This window comes from Megascapheus bottae, chromosome 3 (genome assembly GCF_031878675.1).
Source record: "Megascapheus bottae isolate mThoBot1 chromosome 3, mThoBot2.hap1, whole genome shotgun sequence".
Lineage (NCBI taxonomy): Eukaryota > Metazoa > Chordata > Mammalia > Rodentia > Geomyidae > Megascapheus > Megascapheus bottae.
In genome coordinates, this window is record NC_143511.1 from 59,279,260 (window position 1) to 59,302,588 (window position 23,329).

Here is a 23,329-nt window from a genome sequence, read left to right on the forward strand (position 1 = left end):
CGGTAAGTTTTGAACTTTGAGGTCATCTGGAGAGGAACTTAAGTGAATGCAGAGTTGGTGCTGATCAGTTAGGCGAGAAGTTACTGGCCCCTTTGGGAGGGGCTTTTACCTTGAGGGGAACAAGTGTTCTTCCAGTTATCCCATTGGGACAGGGAGGTAACCAGCTCTGGGGGTGAGGGAACATTGCAATATTTTGTTAAACTCACTTTGGCCATGTAAAGACCTATCTTTCTGAGATACATTTATTTATTCCTTTTGTCCCCTATGGAATTGTCTGTGGGAACAGAGTTGGAGTTAGGTTTAAGTGGAGGGCTATAGGAATGTCACTGTTAATTAACATTAATTATAATTTGAGTTAGAGCCACATGAGGTCATGCCCTTTGTTGGGGGTTCTTGCCTAAGGATTTTGGACTTGTTTCTAGACGATTCCTGTTTTTAAAAAAATTAACTTTTATACCCATACTAAGGCTTGAACTCAAGGCCTTGTGCTCCTGATTAGCTTTTTCACTCAAGGCTTGTGCTGTAACATTTCAGCCACACTTATACTTCTGCTTTTTTTGCTAGTTAATTGGAGATAAGAGTCTCTCACATTTATCTGTCCAGACTGGCTTTGAACCTTAATCCTCAAAACTCAGTCTCCTAAGTGACTAGGATTACAGGTATGGTCCACTGGTACCTGGCACCTCGATGGTCCCTTTTGGATAACCTGGATTGGGTTTGTCTGTCTGGTTTGTGCTTCTCTCATTTCTGCTGTGTTAGTCTAAAAATAAGGACCAGGCAGGCATGGAGCCCTCAGTAAGTTGGGAGTTCTTGGGCTTAAAGATGAAGCATGGGACTGCTAAAAAAGACAGTGGACTCACTTTCAGACTTTCTTTTTTTGGTAGTACTGGGGTTTCTTATCCAAGTAGTAACGTGGACCAACCTGTTCGGTTTCTGAGATGAGATGAGGCACTTACACAGTGGTATGGTTGCAGGCCACAGTTCAGGTTTTCAAACTTAGACTCTCATGCTTGCTACGCAGAGGCTTTTTCACTCTAGTTTTGTTCTGATTCCCTTATTGCTTTAGTTTTTGTTTTTTGTTTTGTCATCGGGCTTGAACTTTGGGCCTGGGCGCTGTCCCTGAGCTCTTCAGCTCAAGGCAAGCTCTCTCTACCACTTGAACCACAATGTCACTTCACTCTTTAGTTATTTTTTTATTTTTATTTATTTATTTTTTGCCAGTCCTGGGTTTGAGCTCAGGGCCTGAGCACTGTCCTTGGACTTTCTCAAGGTTAGAGCTCTACCACTTGAGCCTCAGAACCACTTCTGGCTTCTTTCTATGTATGTGGTACCGAGGAATCAAACCTGGGTCTTCGTGCATGCTAGGCAAGCACTCTACCACTAGGCCAAACTCCCGGACTTCTTTAGTTATTTTTTAAGGTAGGAAATAATCTATTTTGTCTGAGCCAGGCTAGACCTTAATCCTCCTTACATCTTCCATGTAGCTGAGATGACAGATACATGCCCAGCTTTTGTGTTGAGCTAGTATCTCGCTAACTTTTTCCTTGGCCTCTTGAACTGTGGTCCTCCTGAACCCTTGTCTCCTGAGTTGTGGGATTACAGGTATAAGCTACCATCTCCAGCTAAAACTAAGGCCATAAAATTAGCTTTTTTCCCTTTTTGGTGGTACTGGAGATTGAACTCAGAATATTGTGCTTACTAAGCAAGAGTTCTATTCTTTGAACTATGTCCTAAACCTTATTTCAGAACTTTTAACATTTTTTTTATGATTATTTAAAAAGCACATAGCCAAGCTATTGAGACAAGATTGTGGCAAGGGTTAATTAATAGAATGCAAATGACAGCCAGGAATTGGAGGAGGGAGAGGCAGGCCTGGGGAGATGTGTGCTTAACAGAGGAGAGGGATTTAAGGGATAGATTTGGACAACATTTGTGTCTGTGGGTCTGCACAATGGGCTAGGCCAGTTGTATGTGCAAACCTGACGGGTATGCCTGTGTTGCTCCAGCGTGCCTCAGGCTAGGGGTTCACGAGGCTGTGTGGCTGTGTTCCCTGTACACCTTTGTGCCTGCTCTGAATTAACATCTGTGTGGCACAGTCGACTACACCTTTTTCCATGTGTATCTGTGTGGCTGATTGTCTCTATGGCCCACGGACTCCGGGTGTGATTCTGCTCCGGCCTCTCACTTTGCCTTCCCCCTTTCCCTGACACCCCAACTGCCAGCACTGTTTACCGCCAAGGTTTCCCTTCCCAAGGTCTGGATTCCTGTGGGTCAGGCTGCCTGCCCAGGGCCCTGCCCCTGTGGCCTGTGGAGCAGGCCCGACCTTGGAAGCGATGCACGCTGGAAATCCCCCAGTGTGTGCCTTGCCTGGCTGTGCACCAAGAGAAGATGTGGTAGAGGAGAAGGATGAGGCAGGAAAGGGGGCAGCTGGCAGCACTCACTCCCCTTCTGGAAACTAGATCTGTCTCTGGCCCCTTCCCCAGGCTCCTTCTCCTCATATTCTCATCCAGACCAAGCCTTCAGGGTCTGAAGTCTATGGTCATGGGAATGGGCGCCCTGTTACAAGCACAACCAGACCTAGTAGGGATGTGTTTCTCTTACTTCTTATACCCCAGTGAATTCAAGGATGTCCCCCCTCTCTCTCCCCTTCTCCCCCATCTTTTATTACTACTACTACTACTACTACTACTACTACTACTACTAGTGCTGCTGCTGCTTCTCCTTTTTCCTCTCTCCTCTCAGACTGGGACTTAAACTTAGGATTTTTCCTTCCTTAGCTGGCTTGATAACAGCTGGTACTCTACCATTTGACTCATGACTCCAGGTTAGCTTTTTGCTGGTTAACTGGAGATGGAACCTCATGGGATTACCGTAATCCTCCAGTCCTCAGCTTCCTGAGTAGGTAGGCACATGCCACTATTGCTAGGCTCTCTTTTCTTTTTCTTTTTCAAAATAGACTCTTGCCAGCCCTGAGCCCTGATCCTCCTCCCTGAGTCTCTCAAATGTGACTATCACAGATATGCTCCACTATCCGAATCCCCTCTTTCCTCTCTTTATGTGGACACAGGAACCATTCTTAACCTTCCATGGCCCCAGCCTAGGCCATGGGTCCCAGAGTGCAGGTGAGCATTCAGCCTTAGTGGGGTGGTGAAGCAGCAGGCACACCCTATATTCTCCATCCTATGGGAAGCAATGTCTAAATGTGGCTTGTTCCCGAGTTCATCCTGTGTTCTTTGCCCTACCTGCCTGGGCTGCAGTGAAAAAATGACATAGTCATGGTCTCTGTCCAAGATGATGTAGCACTGAAACCAAGTGTAGGGATACTGTTCCCGTCTGTTCACTCATGTTTAGAAATTCCTTCCAGACACTTCTGAGGTACCCTACCGGATGGCCGAAAGAAGAACACGAGGAGATTAGGGCCATTCATGTGCTAGAGGAAAACTCCCATTCCAGACACGCATTGATACATTTCAAGTGTCTCTCCTAAAATCTGGATTTGTAAATTCTTGCAAGTGTAACTTTATGAAACTTTGTGTTTTAAACTTCTTTCTTGCATGTAGAGGAAGGTGGAGGATGAAACGGGCTGCGGTTATGGGATGGGCCCATCGCATTCTCTGTCAGCATCGTTTGATCCAGTCTTCTCTTTGTCCGTGGCTCTGCCAAGGACTCCCAATCCTGATGGCTTCAGTTCTAGTTCTACTCCCATGTCTTTTCTCCCAGTACTTCATTGCGGGGGCTTTGGTCAACAATACGAGTCCATATTGGTATTTGACAGAAGCCTGGGGTCCATGGGAAGAACTAGCTCCACCCTACGGCAGGATGTGTGCACACTAACCCAGCTTCCCACTTGAGGCCACTGTGACACGTCCTTGTCAATTCCCTTCATTTGGAGGACCCCTCAGGGCTGCCAGCTCTGTGACTCTCTGCCCAACTCCCAGCATGCAAAGAGGATGTGCCTGTCACATGACCTCCTTTGATGCTTCAGGAAAACACCTGGAGATTGTTGGCTCAGCAGGTCAGGGCCTCCTGTCTCTTCCCTAGGGACCAACGAGGGCTGGATGCCCATCCTTTATGCACACACCACCCTCAGGGGAGGGACCCATCCCTGCTTCTTCCCATGCCAGCTCTCTGCATCCTGCTGGCAGTGGACATATTGTGCTAATATTGTGCTAATATTGCGTTCCTGTCAGATTCAGCAAGTCCTGACTCTACTTCCTGGTTTGGTGGAATGGTGACTGATCCTGGCTTTCCTTCTGCACTGAGGGAACTTAGCACTTCCTGCCATGCTCCCCCCTCCTACTCCCTGAGGGATTAACAGAAGCCCATCCTATCTGCTCTGGACAGCCTCTTTGTCATCCTGCTTCCTGTTTCCCTCTTCCCTTTCATTCATTCCCAAATCCTTTCCGATCCCTTACTTAGCACTAGGATGGCACCTCTGCCCTATTTCTGTCTCCCTTCTGTGTTCTTCCTCAGGCTTCATGCCTTCTGAGCTTTCCCTGATGCTCCAGGGTTCCAAGAACTACCACTTCCCAGATGGGATGACACCTTTTCATGTCCATCTAAGTTCTCCCAGTGCCGTCTACTGCTTAGACTGTAATAGAAACTTCCAGAATTCCTCTTCGCTACCCATTGTTTGGCTTTGCCTCTGGGTCTTTGCCCACACACTAATTAAGATATACTTTTCTTCTGATTCATACAGCACTCTCTCATTAACACTAAATCTTCTGGACTTTTTCTACCATGTAACAAAATCAGGCACACAACATGATAGGTTCTGGAGCTTGAATTCAAGGTCTTGTGCTTGCCAGTTAGTTACTTTGCTGCTGAGCCATGCCTCTAGCCCCATTCTGTGCAGCTATAGAAGCCATTTGCCTGTGCTTGAAGTCAACACTGACCACTCAACTGAGGAAATTGCTATTATTTCTGTTCCAGTTATTTCCTCTCTCTCTCTCTCTCTCTCTCTCTCTCTCTCTCTCTCTCTCTCTCTCTCTCTCTCCCTCCCTCCCTCCCTCCCTCCCTCCCTCCCTCCCTCCCTCTCTCTCTCTCTCTCTCTCTCTCTCTCTCTCTCTCTCTCTCTCTCTCTCTCTCTCTCTCTCTCTGTGAGAAGAAGCTTAAACTTTCCCTGCGCTCTTCAGTTCAAGGCTACCACCCTACCCTTGCGTCAAGCCCCACTTCTCGTTTTCTAGAGGTTAACTGGAGATAAGAGTCTCAGGTCTTTTGTACCCGGGCTGGCTTTGAAACTTGATCCTCAAATCTCAGCTTCCTGAGTAGCTAGGATTACAGGTGTGAACCACTGCGCCCAGCCAGTTATTTCCTTTCTTCCCTGCATGTATTTAATTCTCTCAACTGCATCTTTCCCAAATATTCAACATCGCTGTATTCAAACTGTAGAAAACACATGGAACTATTGCCTTATATTTTCTCCTACTTCCTTCTTTTCCTTCCTTTCTTTTTTTTTTTTTTTTTTTTTGCCAGTCCTGGGCTTGGGCTCAGGGCCTGAGCACTGTCCTTGGACTTTCTGAAGCCTAGAGCTCTACCACTTGAGCCTCAGCAGTATTTCCGGTTTTTTTTCTATGTATGTGGTACCAAGGAATTGAACCCGGGTATTTGCGCATGCTAGGCAAGCACTCTACCACTAGGCCAAACTCCTGGCCCCCTTCCTTTCTTTCTTTCTTTTTCTCCTTCCTTCCTTCCTTTCTTCCTTCCTTCTTTCCTTCCTTTTCTCTATTTTTCTGTAGTTTGTAGATTGAGCCTAAATGTTCTGCTTCCAGTCTACTGTTATACTTTTGTTGGAACAAAACTCCTTGAAGGAATTTATTTACATTTTTTTTGCCAGCCCTGGTACTTGAACTCAGGACCTGGGTTCCTTGAGATTCTTTTTTTTTTTTTTTTGCTAGTCGTGGGGCTTAAACTCAGGGCCTGAGCACTATCCTTGGGCTTTTCTCAAGGCTAGCATTCTGCCACTTGAGCCATAGCACCACTTCCAGCTTTTTCTATGTATGTGGTACCAAGGAATTGAACCCGGGTCTTCATGCATGCTAGGCAAGCACGCTTACTACTAGGCCAAACTCCTGGCCCTTCCTTGAGATTCTTTTGCTCAAGGCTAAGTGCTCTACCAATTGAGCTGTAGCACCCCTTCTAGCTTTTTCTGAGTATTTTATTGGAGATAAGCATCTCGTGAACTTTCCTTCCCAGACTGGTTTTGAACTGTGATTTTCAGATCTCAGCTTCCTGAGTAGTGCAGATTATAGGCCTGAGCCACTACTCCTGAATCAATTTATTACGCTTTCTTTTTTAATTAGTCTTAAAGCCTGAACTCAGGGTCTAAGCACTGTCCCTGAGCTCTTTTTGCTCAGGGCTAGCACTCTATCACTTTAAGTCACTGATCCATTTCTGGTATTTGTGTGATTGACTGGAGATAAGTCTCTTGGGAACTTTTCTGCCAGGGCTGGCTTTGACAAAATCCTCAGATCTCAGCCTCTTGAGTAGCTAGGATTATAGTCCTGACCCATGAGCACCTACTTTTATTACATTTTCTTTTTTTTTTGGCCCCCTTCTCTTTCTGGCCCCGCTCGCTCCGGCCCCGCTCGCTCCGGCCTCGCTGGCTCTGGCTTGGCTCGCTCCCGCACGCTCCGGCCCTGCTCGCTCCGGCCCCGCTCCCTCTGGCCCCGCTCGCTCCGGCCACCACTCGGTTGGGCTCCGCTTGCTTGCTTTCGCTCTCTGTCGCTTGTTGCAGTCTCGTCTCTGCCACTTTTCCGGCTTGGTTGTGTATGTGGGATACCGAGGAATCGAACCCGGGTCCTTGTGCATGCTAGGCAAGCACTTTAACCGCTAGGCCAAACTCCCGGGCCTTTTATTACATTTTCTATTACCAATTGCTCTTTTCTTTTCTGTCTCTCCTCTCTTTTTCTCTCTTTCTTCTCTCTCTCTCTATAGCCCAGGCTTGCCTCAAGCTTAGGATCCTCCTCCCACTGCCTCCTGAGTGGAAGGATAACAGGTGTGTGCTACCATGCCCAGATCCTTTCTCTTTGAGGCTCTGTTGTTTTTGAGGCAAAGTCTTATGTCAGCCAAGGCCATGCTTGAACTCAAGATCCTTCTGGATCCGGACATGGTGGCTCACACCTGTAATCCTAGCTATTCAGGAGGCTGAGATCTGAGAATCAGTGTTCAAAACCAGCCTGGGCACTAAAAATCAGTGAGACGATTATCTCCAATTAACTACCAGAAATCTGGAAGTGATGCTGTGGCTCACGAGTTAGGGTGGTAGCCTTGAGCTGAAGAGCTCAGGGACAATGCCCAGACCCAGAGATCCAAGTCTCACGACCGACCAGAAAAAAAAAAAAAAAGATCTTTCTGCTTCAGCCTTTCAGCCTTCTCTGTATTGGCATTACAAGCATGTGCAACCATGATCAACTTCCATCTCTTGAAGACATAATCTGAAAAGCTTAAAATAAATTTTCTGCTGAAGAGTCACAACGATTTACTTAGGTCCATGAATTAACTTGGAGCAACGTAAAAGCTTGGCAGCCCAATCTCCGTATTGCATCTCCTGCCTTTGCCCTGAGCCATTCTCTTCTGCAGTCATTATATGACTGTCTTACAATCCAAGTGCTAAACAACCTGCCAGTGTCAATCCATAACTGTAACAACACTGTAATGCTCCAGTTCTGAATCCTTACCCAAAAGACCACCAGAGACTGGAACCAATGTGAAAACAAAGGAGTCTTTATTGCAAGCTCGAGCCTGATCTCTCGTGCACACTGAGAGCCCCGAGCCTAGGGTTACAGCACTTTTTATATACTTCTTTGAGGTAAGCAGGGACTTCGCATACATCATAGTAATTGTTACATACTGTGGGAAATTCATAATTCTAAAACACTGTAACACTAAGCGGGAAAGAACTCGAAAGGGATCATTGGCTAAGTCAAAGGGCTGACATGGCTGACATACTTCTAACTGATTTGTTAGCATCACGTGGGTGTCCCAGGAAGATATATGCTTAACTGCAGGGGTTTTCCCTAAGCAAACACCATCTGTGGCGCCCTCCTGTCCTAGGGAAACACCTCCTGTGGTGCCATCCTGTCTTAGGTAAACATACCATCTCTCTATCTGCAGGACACTGCTCTGAGTAAGCAGCATCCATCCATCCATTGATGGGACAGCTTGCCCTCATCTATCCATCTATTGTTCTTTCTGAGAATTGTTTGTGCAAGGCTCTCTATAGGACTGCAGTGGATGGGGGTTTAGTCTCAGAAAGCGATCTCAAGTAAAATGGGGTTGAGGTCTCAAGTAAAATGAGGTTGCTTAGGTCTCTTCCACTCCACCCAACTAATCCTGAGACAATGGATTATCAGACCATCTCTAACCACCCCAGAAAACACCTGTGACATCACTCCTTATCCCATTCTCCCTGCTAAATCCAAGGGAAATGTCTGTAGTGTGGAAGATGGCTGAAGTACACTAAAGTGTTGTCTTTCTCTGGATGCCAGAGAAAATGTCTGTCCTTCATGTCTCTATTTGATCTACAGGGATGTGACTGGACTTGACATGTCCTAGTGTTATGGCCTGGGTCTAAACGCTCTAGCTTGATGCCCTCCCTTCAAGTCCTGACTTTTGCAGGATGGGCTCTGCAGAGGCTGATCCTGAGTTGGTTGGTCGGGAAAAGGCTGGCCCTGGGAAGCCTGGGCCACCGCAGGCTGGGCATTGTTGGGGGCCCTTTCAGGTGAGAGGATGCCATTTGGCTTGGCTTGCCTGTGCGGCAAGTCAAGCTCAGATTCTCTTCCTCTAGGAGTTGACTTTAGGACCCTAGGGTGTGGGTGACCCTGAGGGCCATGTTGACAGACATTCACAGGATGAAAGCCATATATCCATCGCCAGGAGCCTTGGGGTATCTTGTTCAGAAGTATCCCATCTGGCCTCTGAACTTTGGCCTGGAAGTTCAGTGGCTGAACCTCCTCAGTGGCCAAGGAGAGCCCGAGCCCTGCATCTCCTCCTCCATAGTCTCCTACAGCCTCGAGCTTCTCAGGGTCCTCTTTCTTTCCTGCCAGCATGGGCACATGGGCTGAGTCCTTGCTTTTCCCAGGGCTCCCAGGTTCCTCCTGGCTGGGGTTGCTCACACTGCTTTGATCCTGAACACAAAGCACTTGAGCTTCAGTCATGCCCCCAACGGGCTGGGGGTGCTTGGAGACCCAGGGGGCAACATCCTGGGGGGGCACTGCTTTCAGACTTTCAGGGTGCGTGTGCTGCGTTGCCTCTAGCTCAGTGGCCTGCTTTTCTGAAGCTGGGGCAGGAGGGGGGTCTGCTGGGGTGGGCAGTTTCTGGAAGACGGTGTTTCCTTGGTGTTTCTTACTCTGAAGAAATTCCTGTGTGGATTTGTTCTCTGGAACTGCTGCATTTTGTTTCCTGGACTTCCTTGCACCTTCAGGAATTCCCAGTTGTATTTCCAGGACCTTTTTCTTCAGGTGGAAATTTAATTTAGCAAGTATACATACTTTGAATGAGGAGCTAGAAGAACAAATATGTCCCTCTGGAGATCCTGTTTCAGTTTCTGCTTCCACCTGCACTTCAGGCTGGGACTTTTCTTCAGTTTCTTCCCAAGTTTTGTTATCTTGAATGCATGACCCAGGCCTCTTGAATGAGGCTTCAAATGAGAGCATCTGAGCCAAAGGCTCTGGTAGGATTTTAATAGGTGTAGGCACCATCTCTGATGATCGATTGGTTAGTGCTTGCTGGGTATTTGACTCGAGAGAGAGCCACATAGTAAAGAGCAGGGAGTCCTGACAGGAAGGCCAGATACTCATGCCGTGAAGTTGTCACCAGTTTTCCATTGATTTCCTCGGGCAGGGTTTGGAACAGCTTATGGTGGTTAGTGGTAGTATTTGATAAGGAGCGTGGCTGCAGGCCGAGGGCCATTGGCTCACAGGACAGCATTTTGGGATGTAGATCAGGCTCACTTGCTGCTTTCTGTTCCAGGAGCTGCCCTTGCAGCAGGGAAGGGAAGCCATTGCTAGCACCCCAGGAATTCTGCATTCCCAGGAACTGTATACAAGGTCAGGGACCTTGCCCTGGTGGATCTGCCCACTTTTGGAGTCAATGTGGCTTTGCAACATTGCCTGAGCTTGTACAAAAAAAACATGGCATGGGGACGGGCACTTGTGAAATCATGGGGGAGAAGACACAACCATCTCCTCTGGCCTCTGGGGCCCGGGGCTGGGAGATGCTCAGGCTGGGTGGGGCTCCGCTGCTCCAGGACAGGGGCTGCTGGCCAGGGGAGGAAAGGAGCAGCTGGATGGACTTCTGGATCTTCTCGGGCAGCCCCCAGCGAAGGTGAATCAGGTGTTTCTGGAGGTGGAATCCCAGTAGCCTGCGGGCATGCTCTGGGAAGAAGATGAGTTCTCTGGTGAGGATCGAGAGCCTCTCTGTCCGTAAGGTTTTCTGAATCTTGAGAGACTGGGCTTTGTTACACAGTTCACACTGCATGGGGCTCTGGGCATGCTGAGATCTATGGAAGGCAGCTGGCAGGCCCCACTGAAGCTGGAGTTGCCTCTGTAGCAGGTGCCATTCCAAGGTTTTACATTCAGCCAGTGTCAGAAATGGGATGGTGAGCGGAACCTCTCCGTGCTGGGTTGGAGATTCCCCCTTTGGACAAGGTGAGGAAGAGGGCTGGGTGGACTCAAGGCAGGGCTGACTCAGCAAGGGGAGGTAGGGGAGGTCTTTGAAGAGATGGAGATCCTTCAAGGGAGGCTTGGACGTAGTTTTGGAGAGATGTTGAGGGCCTTCCATGGTGGCAACCAGAGACTCACTGTGTAGGCCACAGAACAGCTGGTGGTATCTTCGGCACAGGGTGCTCCTTGAGTTATGAGTCTGTCTTTCAGGCAGAGGACAGTGGCCACCGATTAGTGCCCCTGCTCTACAGGGCAAGGGTCTTACCTTCTAATTTTGGTTTTGTTGGTCTCTTTTTCCCAGGCTTGTAACAGAGCACCTAGAAAACCCAGAGGGTCTGTGTGTGCTGGTCAGCCAAACATGAATGGCAAGATGGGTAGGATATGGTCCCAGTTTTGTCAGTAGTGACATTAGAAATACTATTTGGATCTGGGTCCGGTGGCTCATGCCTGTAATCCTAGCTGCTTAGGTGGCTGAGATCTGAGGTTCAGGGTTCAAAGCCAGCCTGGGCACAAAAGGACCTGAGATTCTTATCTCCAATTAACCTCTAGAAAAGTGGGGCTTGGCTCAAGGGTAAGGGGTAGCCTTGAGCTGAAGAGCTCAGAGACAGCACCCAGGCCGAGTTCAAGCCCCATGACCCACAAAAACAAAAGTACTATTTGGGCAGGAGAAAGGCTGTAGATGTTTTCTAGATTGGCAAAATGAAGTTGTATCTGGCATAAGGTCCCTTGGAGAGTTTTCTACATGTCTGGGGAGCCCCTATTTCTGGAAGAGGATCCCCTTTTCTTTAGATGTACGTGGAGAAGCCTCAGGTCTTCAGGACAGAGGAATGGCAGGTAGGGAGGGAGGACTGACTGAGTATGCAAGGCCATAGGAAGTGTCCAGTTAGTGATCCTTGGGTTCAGCAGTGGAAAAGAATCTTGGTTCTTTACATGGTAGTGTTGTTTGTTTCCCTGGACATAGTGAGGGGTGATCTGGGTTTCCTGCTCATTGACTATAACCACAGTTTCCTCAAGCCTAGAAGAAGCCCCAGTCTCTGAGGTCAGGGACATCTCTGACAATTGAATGTCCTGCCCCAGTTAGAGATGATTCTTGGATGCTGGCTGCAAGCTTTGGCGGAGCTAACTGTTTTGTTAGTTGTGTTTGTCTTGGGGTTCCAGTTGCCAGTGAACTATCTCCAGATTTCTGGGAATGAAGCTCCAGATTCTGCTCAAAAGACCCACTTGACCTGGGCAACCTCTTCATGTCAGATAACCCCAGGAAAGTGGCGGAAAATTGGATGGTGTCAGCCTTCAGCAACTCCTGAATCTCCAGTGCCACCTTATTGCAGACTTTGCAGTGGTGATCTGCACACAGGAGCTGCCGCACGCTTTTCTCTCGAGGAAGCCAGCCCTGGCTGGGGAGGGAAACATGGCAACTGTTAATAATGGAGAGAGTGTGGCCAGGGATACTGTGCCGTTCTCAGTCCTACAGGTTCTCTAGGCCTACACTGTGGAAAATGAGCTCCTTCTGAGAAGCAGTAGATACTCATGCTGCTGTACCCAGTACATTAAGAATCAGTCCCATTCTGGAGAAGTCTTAAGAATAAGATGTCAGGTGTCTGGAAGTGTGAGGCCTGGGAAGTAACCCCTAAAGTCAGACCAAGAAGACAATGTCAGCGAAGTCCAGCCAGACTTAGGACTCTGCCCTTGAAAGAGCCTAGCTAGCAGTTAAAAATAACTTCTTTTTCTTTTTTGCCCACAGGGCTTTAACCCAGGGCCTGAGCACAGTCCTTGGACTTTCTCAAGGCTCTACCACTTGAACCACAGCACCAATTTTATTTATTTTTCTATGTATGTGGAACCAAAGAATGGAACCCAGTATTCGTGCATGCTAGGCAAGCACTCTATCACTAGGCCAAACTCCTGACCCCCATAAAGATGACTTCATTATGCGAAATCCATTCTCTTGGCTGGATAATGGGTCTCCTGGCTGAGTTTCAACCATATAATTTCTTTTGTGAATTATACACTAGTTGAATCCTGAACTGTAGAGCTACTGTGACCCTAGCATAGAGGAGAACTGGGTGACTGGCTTTTTCCTCCTAAGACATCTGAACAGGTCAACCTCTCAGCCAGTTAAGTAGGATAACCCACCCCACCCTCACCACACACACAACTGTTTACCTTGTTCCCAAGCATTATCCCTCTCCTTATCTCTGGCCCATGCCAGGCCAAGAATTCCTCATGGACCAGGTTGGGAGTTGGGAAACTGTGAAGAGTAAGAAATCACCTTTTTATGATAGCAAGCAATTTCTGGGGTTTCTCAGCTTCTCCTTGGGCAAATCTCCTAGCTGAGAAATAAGACAAATGTATGAAATTGGAATCCCAGAAGCAAAGAGAGAGAGCGGGGGGGAGGGAGAATAAATAGAAGAAATAAGAGCAAGGTAAAATTCTAAATTTATGTCACATACTAAGCCAAAAATCCTAGAAGCAATATAACTTTGGAGATGTGCTATTAAATAATATTGTACCAAAATCTGCAAATGTTTTATTTGATGAAAAAGATGATTAATTTATGGCATGTCACTTCTACTCAATTTCATCGCACATGTTTTCTGGAAAAGATTCATGTTCCAGCATGTATGTTGGAATAGACACCGGAGTACTGGAACATTAGAAAATTGTGAAACTCGGCTCTGCTATTCTAAGGAACAGATCTTGCCAAGATCAGGTAATCTCACCAAGATCAGGTAATCTTTGTTCCAAGTAAATGGAGGAGGGTTAGTATCTGTCATGACTTGGAAAGGTTTGCTTTCCTCCAGGTCCATGTGACATGCTACTCATGAATAATCGGTTCCAATAGCAGACAGGCAGATGTTTAGCAAGAAACCAGAGATTCATTACAACTTGACAGGAAGACTTTAGCATAAGAGAGGAGAGGTCATCAACAACTTAGCTGGCTTGGGCAGAAGTGGGTATCATTGTTAGCATGATTGCACAGACGATGGCCGGTGTACAAAGCACATAGACACAGAGGAGGAATTAGGGAAATCAGTCAGCTGTTAGACTTGCTCCATGACCCACAGCTAAGATCAAAAAGGGGTTAAAATGGGCTGAGTATCAGGCTTCCTTGCTGGAGTATTGTTTTGTTGTTGTTGTTTTTAATTGCCAGTCCTAGGACTTTAATTCAGGGCCTGAGTGCTGTCCTTTGGCATTCTCAAGGCTAGTGCTCTACCACTTGAGCAACAGCACCACTTTTAGCTTTTTCTATGTATGTTATACTGGAGGAATTGAACCCACGTCTTCATGAATGCTAGGCAAGCACTCTACCACTAGGTCAAACTTCCGGCCCAATGCTGGAATATTTTAATTCGAATCAGGCCTTCCCTCTCTTTCCCACCATACCTTGTTTCTTGGATTCAAAGCTCCATTGCTCAAGACTGTGAGGTATGACCAGGAAGCCCAGCAGAAAGGCTAGAGGCCTACTTTCCTTTCCACCCATCCATCAACTTCTCTTTATTGGCTAGTTCTGAAGTGTATGAAATAGATGCTGATTCTCTTGGGAAAAAAGAGGAGAATTTATTAGCTTTTTGGGGAAAAATAATATTTACAGTAAGTAGCAGCTGGTAAAATACTGATTAGGATAAGGTTATGGGAAAAAACAGCATGTGTAATTGTTTGAGCACCATGAGCATAACTGCATAAAAATGTGCCAAAGAGAAAATCAATCAATATATTCTCTCAATCCTAGCATTTGGAAGACAGAGGCAAGAAGGATGATAAGTTTGCTAGTAGGCTAAGGTCTGTAGCAAGACCTGTTTTCTTTTTTTTGTTCAAGACTACTACTACTACTATTTAATAAAAAGATGACATTATTATTATTATTATTATTATTATTATTATTATTATTTACTGGTACTGGGGCTTGAACTCAAGGCCTGGGCACTATCTCTGAGCTTCTTTATAGCACTCTACCACTTGAGCCACAGGGCCACTTCCAGCTTTTTCTGAGTAATCTGTTGGAGATAAGAGTCTCACATGGGCCTGGGGTTTTTGGCCTAGTGATAAAGTGCTCGCCTAGTATGCACGAAGACCCAGGTTTGATTCCTTGGTACCATGTATGTAGAAGAAGCTGGAAGTGGTGCTGTGGTTCAAGTGGTAGAGCTCCAGCTTTGAGAAAAGTCCAAGGACAGTGTTCAGGCCCTAATTTCAAGCAAAAAGAATCTCTCAGACTTTTCTTTCTGGGCTGGCTTTGAACCATGACCCACAGATCTCAGACTCCTAAGTAGTTAGGATCACATGTGTGAGCCACTGCTGTCCAGATAGTTTTATTATCTTTGGGTAATTGTACAAAGGGGTTATAATTCAATATGACAGTTTATGACTGCAATGCATCTCATCACTGCCACCTACTTTATCCACCCCCTCAACTGTAGCAAAACCTTGTCTTAAAAGAAAAACCAACCAGGCCGGGAGTTTGGCCTAGTGGTTAAAGTGCTTGCCTAGCATGCATGAAGACCCAGGTTCGATTCCTCGGTACCACATACATAGAAAAAAGCCGGAAGTGGTGCTGAGGCTCAAGTGGTAGAGCTCTAGCCTTGAGAAAGTCCAAGGACAGTGCTCAGGCCCTGAGCTCAAGCCCAGGACTGGCAAAAAAAAAAAAAAAAAAAAAAGAAAAAAGAAAAAAGAAAAACCAACCAACCAAAACAAACCAAACCACACCTCAATCTTCCCCAGACTAATAGCTGTGTTTGTTTGGGAGTTAACTTATGAGTATGTTCTTTCATTTTTCTGAATCTCCACAATTAAAAAAATTTGGAAGTTAACTTATTAATTTTCAGTCCAATGATAGATTAAGTTGATTCAGATAACCCTTTCTGCTCCTAACAACTAGAAAAGATTGACAAAATAAAAAATTTTAAATCTGTGTAACATACATGCGGGCATATCAAATGAGATACCCTTATGTAACTAGTTAATGTTAATACAAAATTTAAAAATCTGTTAAAAGACATTGTAAGGCTGCCATAGCAGTGAGATATTACAAGGCCAAAACTTGGGTGAGAATGGAAGCTAATCAAGATAAACCTAGCACTTGTCCTTCAACCTTAAAGCTAGTGACAAGAACTAAGAGGCTGAAGAGCAGAAAAATGGACGAATCCTTTGAAGAGAGAGAACAGAAACGGGAACTTGGTCCCTGAATAAGAGAAGAAGGACTCTATTAACTACCAAGAACTTTGGTTCATTCTAATGGTCTGGACCATACCAGTAAATAAGTTGGAAAGAAGAATTCCTCTCAAAGAGTAACTCTATTCTGAATCCTTTCAGTGTCTGATTAAACAATGGTAATCTGGATTATCAATGTCTCTAATTCAGGTACCAGCCATAAGGTACCATAAACATGATAACCATAATATGAGAAAGGAAAATTACAAGCTAATTTCATTTAGGACAATAGGTATTACAAGCCTACACAAAATATTCTTCAACCAAATTCAATGACACATTGAAATAACACACTATGACCAAACTGAGTTTATTTCAGGAGCACAAGGCAAGTTTAACATAGAAAAAGCAACTAATGCAATTTACGTGAGAAGATCAGAAAGAAAAATCATATGACAAAATCTATATTGACAAAAATAGAAAAATGATATGATAACATTAAATAGCCATTCATTACAAAAACTTTTCTCAATCAATAAATAGAAAAAAAACGGATCAAGCTAGGCACCAGTAGTTTATGACTATAATCCTAGCTAACCAGGAAGCTGAGATCTGAAGATCACAGTTCAAAGCCAGCCTGGGAAGTAAAGTCTGTGAGACTATTGTTTCCAATAAACTTCCCCCTCAAACCCCCAAAAAGCCAGAACTGTGGCTTGAGTAGTAGAGTGCCAGCTCTGAGCAAAAGAATCTCAGGGACTGCTCAGGCCCTGAGTTCAAGTCCCAGGACTGGCAAAAAAAAAAAACCCAAACAAACGGAAAAAGAAAAGAGAATCCCCAGATGCAACCAAGCACTGATAGAAAATATTATAACAATTTTAATCTATACTGAAATGTATAGGTTGTATTTTTTTGGGGTGGGGGGGTACTGAGACCTTGAACTCAGGGCCGTATTCTTGCTAGGCTAGCATTCTACTACTGAGCTGCAATTCTATCAGGCTGGCTTTCTTTTGTTGTCCCCTAAACAATACAGCACAATAGCTATTTAGATAGTATTTATATCAAGTATTGTTAGTAATCTAGGATTATTAAAGAACAAAGGAGAATGTTTGTTATAGACAATAGTAAGTTATATGCAAATAATTAAGGAACTTAAACATCATCAGTTTGTTTTCTTCAGGAAAGTCCTGGAACAATTCCTCTATGTATACCAAGGAATGACTTCTTTTGAAAAATTTTATTGTTGGAGAGCTGGGATAAAGCTCAGTGGCAAAGTGCTTGCCTAGCAAGTGCAATGTCCTGGGTTTGATCCCCAGTACCAAAAAAAAAAAAAAGAAAAAGAAAAACCACCCAATTTTTTTAATTGTCAGGGGCTGGGAGTGTAGCCTAGTGGTAGAGTGCTTACCTCGCATGCATGAAGCCCTGGGTTCGATTCTTTGGTACCAAATACATGGAAAAAGCCAGAAGTGGTGCTGTGGCTCAGGTGGCAGAGCACTAACCTTGAGCAAAAAGTGTCCAATGACAGTGCTCAGGCCCTGAGTTCAAGCCCCAGGACTGGTGAAAAAAAAAACAAACCAGGCTAGGAGCATAGTCTAGTGTAAAGTGTGTCCCTAGCATGCACAAAGCCCTGGGTTTGATTCCTCACTACCACATACACAGAAAAAGCCAGAAGTAGAGCTGTGGCTCAAGTGGCAGAGCCCTAGCCTTAAGCAAAAAGTGTCCAAGGACAGTGCCCAGGCTCTGAGTTCAAGCCCCAGGACTGGCAAAAAAAAAAAAAACCCAAAAAACAAAAATTTTGTTGTCAGGGTTACAGTTACATTCATGAGGTAGTGGGTACATTACTTCTTGAACACTGTTACCCCTTCCCATGTAAGGAATGACTTTTTAATGGACAAAGGTGGAGAGCTTTACCTCTGAGCTGATGATAAGACAGATATATTTACTACCCTGTTCTACAGTCAATATGTAGTATTCTGGAGGTGGAGTTTCTAGCCAATGTACATCATGAAAAAGAAGAGGATTAAGGATTGGGAAGGAGGAAAGATAGCACCTACAATTCACAGATTATCCGAGTTCTATCCAAAACAATCTCTAGGTAAAAACTATTAAAAATTAAGAACATTTAGCAAGGTTACTAGATCTTTTTCACAGGTTGACTGATGTGATCTTGCTTCACTGTGTCTCAGAATAAACGAGTGAGCACCTAAGATGCACCAAAGTGCTAGGGACTTTACTACCATTCAACACCAACACGTTTTCTAAAATATAGGTGCATGGTTGTTAACAACCAAAGCTAAAATTTGCAGGGAAGCAGACAGGAAGTCTCCGAATACTAAGAGGCAATACTATTGCCAGTATTCAAAAACAGGTTAGTACACCATGTAGCAGTATAGTAGATAGCGCTAGATTGCAGCCATCGACACTAGGGGGCAGCATCTTCCCACCCCATTCTCCTAGTTCCCTCCAGTCTCAGGGACTGGGACTTTATAAGGTCATCTGCTCCAGCTGTTCCCAGCCTTGCCCTTACATAAGAATACCTGGGAATCTTTTTGAAAACAGGACTGCCTACAATATTTGCTTGGTCCAATAGCAAATGTTAAATCCTTGGTTTAAAAAGAAGAAAAAGGAGAACTTTAAGCATTTTCCCTGAACTTTACCATTCACTGTAAACATCAGAACACTTTAATACAAAATCACCAGCATCGGATAATTCCTATTTTGTAGCTCATTCACACATGTATATTTCATCCAAACAGTAGAAACGTGGAGTAAAACTAAGTAATGGTTTTTACTCTTGATGGAAGCCAACTGCTTCCGCTGCCTGCTTACTTTAGGTGCACTCAGTGAGTTCTGCTCCAGTCCCATTCAGCGTGACTTTACCTGAATTCTGTGTTAATGAGCCTTGTAAGTGCTACATGAGAATGATGGCTACAGATCTGTACACAGACTCGGTTATCCCACAGGCCATCACTAAGAAGTGACGCCTGTGATGTTAAAATTTATATGTTCACCATGAAAACTTAGTATATTTCAGAGATTAGGGTTAATGGGAAGACCCTAGAAACTCCTTGTAGCTTGGAATAAAAACTTGAATCATAAACTCTAATTCAGAGATGAGAATCCTCAAGGAAACTTGGTAAGACTGATTTGGGAAGGGGGAAGGAGAAAAATGGAGGTGGAAGATCACAATAAGGTGCACTCTGGGAATAAATGGACATGGTAAAAGGAAACCTTCTTATACAACTAATTGATGTCAGAGAGAAGGAGAGAGAGAGAGAGAGAGAGAGAGAGAGAGAGAGAGAGAGAGAGAGAGAGAGAGAGAGAGAGAGAGAGACAGTGTGTATTCCTAGTGCTGAGGGGTGTAGCTCAGCATAAGAACACTTACTTGAGATACACAAAGCCTGGGATTCAATCCAAGGGAGAGGGGAGCCATTTTGAGGGTTAGAAAGAAGGATCCTTCATATTCTGAGGACTCACAGCAAACACTGTCTTATGTAGCTATCAGCTCTCACCAAACACTGTGGTAATTAGGTATGTTTTCCTTGGAATTAAGTAAGTTTGAGTTCAAATCTTTGTTTTACCACTATTTTGTGACCAGCACAGCCATCCTGGAAGTTCACAGTTTCCTTAAGCGTGCATACTGTCATGTTTCTGTGAGTTTCCACCCCTCTCTTAGCTACCATTAGTTCTTGCCTACTTGTTTTCTTTCTCTCTCTTTACTACATATATGCAAATATATGTTATATATATATATGGTACTGGGGGTTTAAACTGTCACTTCTAAGGCAGGCATTCTACTACCTGAGCCATGTTTGCCTTTTTTTTAATATATATTTTTTGGTCAGTCATGGGGCTTGCACTCTGCTTGGATGCTGTTCCTGAGCTCTTCAACTTAAGGCTACTGCCCTATCCCTTGAGCCACAGCGCCATTTCCCGTTTTCTGGTGGTCAATTGGAGATTAAGAGTCTGATGGACGGGGGGGTGGGGGGGCGAGGGTAATGGGTACCAAGACATGTGAAAGGGTATCAATGTATGTGAATTAATGCACCTCCTATCTGGCAAATATCATGTAACCCTTTTACTAATTACAATAAAAAAAGAAAGCTTTCTTCTTTCAATGCTACTTTAAAAGAGAAAACAACAAAAGTAAGAGAGAAAGAAAGAAAGAAAAGAAAAAACATTGTATAGACAAAAAGTTGCTTAATAATTTTTCTACTTACAGTGTACTTACTGTAGATTTTGATGAAATAACAAATGTAGTATTCTAAACAACTGTGTGCTTCCCAGACTAAGTGCTCATCAGTATCATCACCTAGACATACCATAATTTGCCTCAAAATTCTTTTCACTTTCTACCCTCTTGTACATGCTTCTTGCATTTCCTCACAGCCAACAAATTCTCATCCTTCATATTTATCTTTATTTTTGGCCTTTTCTTATGGTTCAACACACAAAAAATCAGATGGTGTAGATATTGAAAACCATTGATTAAATAAAGATTAGAGATTGCCTGCTATAAGATGTCTTTGAGATTTCTGCTAGGAACCTCTTTTGCTAAGTGTTTCTTTTCAGAATTGGGTCTGCTTAGAACAATAGTCCTTTGACTTGCTTTGTCAGGAATTTACCTGCTGCATCATTTAGCTTTGGGTATAGTTGGAAGCAGGTCAGTGCATGACTTATGCCTTAATAAAATGTTCTTGTTATTAGCTTAAAAAAAAAAGAGTCTGATGGACTTTAGTGCCCGGGTTGGCTTTGAACCGCAATCCTCAGATCTCAGCCTCCTGAGGAGCTAGGATTACAGGTGTGAGCCACCATGCCCATGTTTGCCTTTTTATGCTATGGTTTTGAGATAGGGTCTTGCTTTTTGCCAAGGCTGATCTAGGCTACCGTCCTCGTATTCACGCTGCCCTCTAGCGCTGGGAGAGCTGCAGGCAGCCAGGAAGCTTCTGTGCTGGGCAGTGGATACGGGGTGCCTGTTGCTTCCTCCAGAAAAAGTCATGATGACAACACAACTGTTTGGATGCGGCCCACGATCTGGATGCTGTCCAAGACGTATGCGTCCCGGACAATGTGTCTGGGGCTGTGTACAATGACATTGACAAGTGGTCAGGAAAGAAGGTGGCCATTAAGTTGCGTGCACTCTTCCAGGCTGAGATCTTCACAAGCAGGCACTTGTGCTTCGCTCCTGTAACCCTGCCTATTCAGGAGGCTGAGATCTGAGGAACATGGTTTAGAGCTAGCCTAGGCAGAAAAGTCCTCTGGACTCCCATCTCCAGTTAACCAGCAAAAAAGCTGGAAATAGGTGTAACTCAGGTGGTAAAGCACCAACTCTCTGAGTAGAACATACCAAGGAATAGTCTAAAGCCCCAGTATACAACACACACACACACACACACACACACACACACACACACACACACACACACCTCACAAGTTTCCTAGCTTTTTTTTCTCTGCTGATTCCAGAAAGTAGAAAAAGGTTTTACTTTTATCAATGCTGGGACCACACAGCTGTCAGAAATCACTAAAAGGGAGAAAAAAATTGCTTTGTCTCCTGGTTTTAAAGGGTTCAGTGTATGGATTCTTGTTTCTGGTTTCATGGTGAGAAAGAACATCCTGGTGGTGGAATCAAGGTGGAGCAAAAAGAACTTACCTAGCTTTGGACCAGAAGCCCAGGAAGAGAAAACCAGACAGGATCCAGTATAACTTTCAAAGGCATGCCTCCAGTGACCTACTTCTGCCAGTTAAGCTCCACCTCCCAAAGTTCCACAGCCTCCCAAAATAGCACTGCCAGCTGGGGACCAAACATCCAAAATACAAGCCAGCAGAAGACAGTCCATATTTAAATCACAGCAGAGGGCACTGGACTTGAAAACCTCTAAGTTCACTTAGCGAGAATGCCAAATAAATAAGAATTTCTGGAATCCAATCTGAATTCTAGTTTAACTTCTTAATAGATGTGCATTCATACCCTTCTTGTTTTAGTCAAATTGTTATCTTTAGACATCATTAAAATGTTTCTTTGAGGAAGTGCTACGGTGGCTCAAATAGTCAAGCAGTAGCCTTGACCTGAAGAGCTGAGGGACAATGCCCAGGCCCAGAGTTCAAGCCCCATGACCGATTAAAAAAATAACTTCCCCCCAAAACCCTTTTCTTTGAGACCAGAAATACTTTCTATCCACCCACAGCCTTTGCGATGGTTTTTGAACACTGCCTCCCCACGAGCAATAGCTAGGTGCTTGGTTACTGTTTCCTCTATGTTCCGGTCAGTGTCAGAGAAGCTTCTATGGATAATTTTCTTGCAGGACTGACAATTTCATTTCCATCTTTAAGATATTTTCCAAGGAAGAGGATCTATAAATAGACCTGCTACAGCTGGTGGAAGCATCCTGCCTTGTAATTAGGTTTTCTTATGCAGGGCGCTGTATGATTTTGTGTGTGCAAGGGAAAGTGCATATGAGGTGTGTGGGTAGGATACACCTAACTTGTCGGTGGAGTGCTAAACCAGGAGTTCATGTTTCAGAGAGGAGAAGGTTGCTTTTCTACCAGCTCAGAGTATATTTGGGGGAAATAGTTTTAAGAACACTGTGAACTTTTTGCTTGGTAAAGAGTTACCAGATTAGCCAGGTACTATGGCTCACGCCTCTAATCCTAGCTACTCAGGAGGCTGAGATCTGAGGATCAAGGTTCAAAGCCAGCCCAGGTACAAAAGGACCTGAGACTCTTATCTCCAATTAACCTCTAGAAAACTCTAGAAAACAGAAGTAGGCTTGGCTCAAGAGTAGGGCAGTAGCCTTGAGCTGAAGAGCTCAGTGACAACGCCCAGGCCTCCTAGTTTGAGCCCCATGATGACCGAAAAAAAAAAAGTTACCAGAATAGAGTAAGTTCGAAGAGGTGTGAACAGGGTTCAATATAAAATGAAGTAGGTATACATGGTTCAAACTCAGTCTTAACCATTCCATTTTATGACTTTAATTTTTTTAGGATAGTGTTGGACATTGCTATTCCTTAATATATATGTATTTGATGATTCCCATAATTTTGATCCAGATTTTTTTGGGGGAGGGGGCCGTGAGGCTTGAACTCTTGGCCTGGGCACTGTTCCTGAGCTTTTCAGCTCAAGGCTACCACCCTCCCCTGTAGCCACAGTGTCACATCCCATTTTCTAGTGTCCTTGGACTTTCTCAAGGCTAGAGCTCTACCACTTGAGCCTCAGCACCACTTCCGGCTTTTTTTATATATGTGGTACCAAGGAATCGAACCCGGGTCTTCATGCGTGCTAGGCAAGCACTTTAACCACTAGGCCAAACTCCCGGCCCGTGAGTACATCATTGCCCCCTTCCATGATTTTCTCCAACTTTCCCTCCCTCTAGGCCTCCCCACAAGTTGTAGAGTATTGCTGAAAAAATATGGAATGCTTCACAAATTTGCATGTCATTCTTGTGTATGGGCCATGCTAATCTTCTCTGCATTGTTTCCACCTTAGTATATTGAGATGAAGCAACCACAATCAATTCTTTTTC

General features: G+C 44.8%; 1 protein-coding gene, 1 non-coding gene and 1 pseudogene across 5 annotated transcripts in view; 1 reads left to right on the forward strand and 2 right to left on the reverse strand.

The window, feature by feature from the left end:
* Positions 1-23,329, forward strand: part of Phf24 (PHD finger protein 24) — a 169,286-nt gene that overhangs the window by 36,308 nt on the left and 109,649 nt on the right. The gene's annotated exons all lie outside the window — the stretch shown is intronic.
* LOC150065574 (protein SPATA31F1-like) lies at positions 263-20,805 on the reverse strand (annotated as a pseudogene).
* On the reverse strand, positions 23,210-23,315 carry LOC150065575 (U6 spliceosomal RNA). The gene has a single exon (XR_016535086.1). It is a non-coding gene; the product is annotated as a U6 spliceosomal RNA (small nuclear RNA).